This window comes from Odocoileus virginianus, chromosome 2 (assembly GCF_023699985.2).
Source record: "Odocoileus virginianus isolate 20LAN1187 ecotype Illinois chromosome 2, Ovbor_1.2, whole genome shotgun sequence".
NCBI lineage: Eukaryota > Metazoa > Chordata > Mammalia > Artiodactyla > Cervidae > Odocoileus > Odocoileus virginianus.
Window position 1 is genome coordinate 80,304,395 of NC_069675.1, and position 4,223 is coordinate 80,308,617.

At 34.5% G+C, this 4,223-nt stretch overlaps 1 pseudogene; it reads left to right on the top strand.

Moving 5' to 3' along the window:
- The first annotated feature begins 2,981 nt into the window (after positions 1–2,981).
- On the top strand, positions 2,982–3,101 carry LOC139031788 (U4 spliceosomal RNA; annotated as a pseudogene).
- The last annotated feature ends 1,122 nt before the right edge of the window (positions 3,102–4,223 follow it).

The window sequence follows — 4,223 nt, forward strand, 5'->3', positions numbered from 1 at the left end:
TTTGAGTAAGCTCTGGGAGTTGGTGATGGACAGGGAAGCCTGGCGTGCTGCAGTCCATGAGGTCTCAGAGTGGTATAGGACTGAAGGACTGAACTGAAAGTATGTAACTATTCTGTCCCTACCAAGTGGCTCTGTTTTGACTCTTGGCATAGTATTTATAGAGGATTTTCTATTATACTTGTTTATTTATTTCTTCTTCTCTACAGTGTGTAAGATCCCTGAAAACAGGTATTATTTTTCTGTCACTACTGAATCATCATTAGTAATAACAGAATGCACTTGGCAGTTTTGTCTTTGATATATTGTACTCACAGTTCTAAATGACAAATGTTTACATATACACATTTATATGCATATATAGTTGTATATATTTATGACGTGTAAGTAATATCACTTCAAATATATATTTGCATATACATTTAATATTTAAATATATTTGAATTGTCATTAAACACTAACATGACATAAACACTAACATGTGCTCACTAATTTATTTCTAATAACACTATGAGTACGTATTATAATTGCTATCAGTATTTTAAGGCTGAAAAACTGTATGGATAAAATAAGTGAATTCCTCAAGATCATAAAATCGAGTAAATTGCTGAGAAGAATTTGATGCCAATCAGCCTGGCTCCAGAGTTTTTACTCTTAATCCCTAAGTTAGTACATCTAAAACTGTGTCTGAACCAGAATAGGTTTTTAATTAATATTTGTTTACTTAGTGAAAATGTTGAACTGATTCCCTGGAAGAGGTGATTGTGTTTTGAGAAAGTGTATTATAGAGTTATCTTACTAGATTAAATATTTTATAGATAGAAATTTACTTGTGAACTATTTTGAGGGTAGCAATCTGCAGATTAGAACTTTATTATTTACTAATGAATGCTAATTTATTAATTTAAATCATTCTTACTGTAAATGTATGAAATTATATCCTGAGCTCATGGAAAATAAATTTTCTCATCAGAGCACAAATTAATAACCACATCAGTGAGCTTTAACAAAGCACATCGGTATTCATTAAAAAAATCATAGCACCATACATGTGATTTCCTAATACATACCTAATATTTTATAAAGTAGCTTGAAAAATGTCTGTAGCAATGCAAGCTTCATCATTTAGCATGGCGTGAATACTTTGGGGGCTTCCCTAGTGGCTCAGTGGTAAAGTATCCACCTGCTGATGCAGGAGATGGATGTTCAATACTTTGGTCAGGAACATCCCCTGGAGAAGGAATTCTCAACCCACTCCAGTATTCCTGCCTGGGAAATCTCATAGACAGAGGAGCCTGGGCGGCTACAATGCATGGAGTTGCAAAAGAGTTGGACACAACTTAACAACTAAACAACAACGAAAAATAATTTTTAGCCTATTTAACATGCCTGACTCTTGGGGAAATACAAAAACCTGTCACAGCCTTGACTCTGGGAAACCTAAAGCCTGACCGTGGTTTATAGGACCTCCTATGACAAGGAGATTAACTGCATATTAAGTTTCATTCTTTCGCCCATATTTTGGATACTGTTAATTGAAACAGGATTTAGAAAATATAATTGCCTTCTGTGAATGACAGCTATTCTTAGATGAAAGCAATGTTAGCAACTGGAGAACAATACATTTGCTTTTGTTATGGAAAACCCCTGTTGGCTCAGATAGTAAGGAACCTGCCTGCAAGGCAGGAAATGTGAGTTCAAACCCTGGAGAAGGAAATGGCAACCCATTCCAGTATTTTTGCCTGGGAAATCCCATGGACAGAGGAGCCTGGTGGGATACAGACCATAGGGTCACAAAGAGTTGGACACAACTGAGCGACTAACACTTTCGCTTCATGCCCTTAGTCAATATTACTAATGTTAGTATGAATATATACATATATATGTATATAAAATTCTCAAGGAAGATATTTTGTTGGCTATCTATCTAGGCAGTTAGTTTTATTTGTGTTGTTACCTATGAATCATAAAAGGAGAGATGGTTTTATAACTGTATTGACAGTGGTGGAGAATGCAGCGCTAAATTTCAGGCTTTATACATAAAGCCTACAGGGTGTTAGCATTTTCAATCTTAACAATGACTCCATTGTATTATCCCCATTCACTAGTATATAATCGGGATTCAGTGAGACTAAACAGCTTTGTGAAAGTTCACATACCTAGTCATTGGCAAAGATAGGAGCCAATGCTCAATCTCTTTCACATGTCAAATGTGAATGAAGGTCACCATTACTTTCAATTGTTTGCTGCACTAGACACTAATGAATATGAAAAGTACTTGTTTTCCTACATCTGAGATTTTATAGACACTATTATTGCTGTCTTGAATACAGTCTTCCCTTTTTCTTTGTCTTGCAAACTCCTCTGTGTAATTCAGAACCTACCTAAGATAATAAAAGAGCAGTTTAAGACTGCTTGGAACTTGCCTACAAATAACATTCTCTCCCTTCTTTATACTTTGTACAAATTTTATTATCACGTCTTCCCTGGTGGTTCAGACAGTAAACAAGCCTCCTGCAGTGCAGGCGACCTGGCTTCGATCTCTGGGTTGGGAAGATGCTCTGGAGAAGGGACCAGCTACTCACTCCAGTATTCTGGCCTGGAGAATCCCCATGGACAGAGGAGCCTGTTGGGCTATGGACCATGGGGTTTCAGAGTTAGTTGGACATGACTGAGCGACTAAGCCCAGCACAGTGTGATTGCCCTGACTTGCTTGTAAAACTGCTCACTTCTAAACCATGAGACCTAGAAGACCAAAGGGCTGAGTCACAAAGGAGGCATAAAACTTAAATATTTGTCAAGGTAGAACACAATTGGAATGAGAAGTTGACCTTCAGATTCTATTCTTGTTTGTTAATTTTGACCAGAATAAAATCTGTCTGTCAACAGGGTAATAAAACCCGTCTGTCTCTAACTCCTTCCTATGAATTAATCAAAGAGGAATGAACTTGTGATCATTGAAGAGCTTTGAAACAGAGGGTATAAGCTTTGCGCAGTTGCAATATCGTACCCGATGAGGTTTATCCGAGGTGCAATTATTGCTAATTGATGCAGAGGGTATAATATCTTTGTTTTAACATAATTTTTTTCAGTTTTAGAAAAAAAAAATTCTACACACAATTTTATAAGATACCAGTTACTAAGAATGATAGTTTATTATTAAAGATCTTTGTAAAATTTCAAGATAATAAGGTTATGAGAAATATCTATGAACATAAAGGAAAGGTCTAGTAGTATTCCTGAAATATTCCTTCCTTTATTAATGCATTGGAAATTTCTCTCAAGATTCAACTCAGTCAGCATCTATAATACTTTGCTGTATATCCAAGCATGACACAAATTTAACATATATGTTTCAGTATGTTTGTTTGAGATCTTCTTCACTAACTGTTACCTCCGTGAGGAATTCTTTGTATCTTCTATGTAATCATTTTGCCAGCACCTAGCATATAAGTTGGCAAAGGGTAAACACTCACCAAGCACATGATTTGAAATTACATATATATGACATGATTGGTTTGCAATATAACATATAATTATACATTTTAATGCATGATCTTGTATCTATTATAGGTATACACACACAAAGTATCCACACAAATTGAAAATTACTTTAGAAGACTAGTGATGGTGATTATATGTCTCATGTTATAATAACCTAGCACCTCTGATAATTGGTAAATATTAATTGAATAGAATGAAGCACCAGTGGCATCTTACTCAAAACATTCCCCAGTTCATCATACAGCTCTCTATAAATCCAGTACCAAATACAGTATGTACCTATTAACCACAAATATTTAACTCACTGAAACTGAATAAAACAAAAATATTAAAATCACTGAAGACTAGTTAAAGTAGACTATAATTATTAGATATCCAGTAGTTCAAGGGCTGTTGTTTTACTTATATGAATGCTTTCCATAATTTTTTTTTTACAAATTCATTTTTCTACCTAGAAAATCCAGAAAGGAACTAAGCTTAATGAAATTATTAAATTAATGGCTTTTTTGTATATTTTTTTTTGTTTTTTACTTATATTTCAAAAAGAGTGATTGGATTCTTATCAAAAGGTATTGTTATAAGCCCATTGTACTATTTAAAGTCTCCAATGATAGGTTAGGTTTTGCCTATGAAAGAAATGGCATTGATTGCCTCCTTTATTATTCATTTTTTAGGAACAGAGAAAAAAATTAAAGCACTAGTTGTGATGATTTAATGAGTCT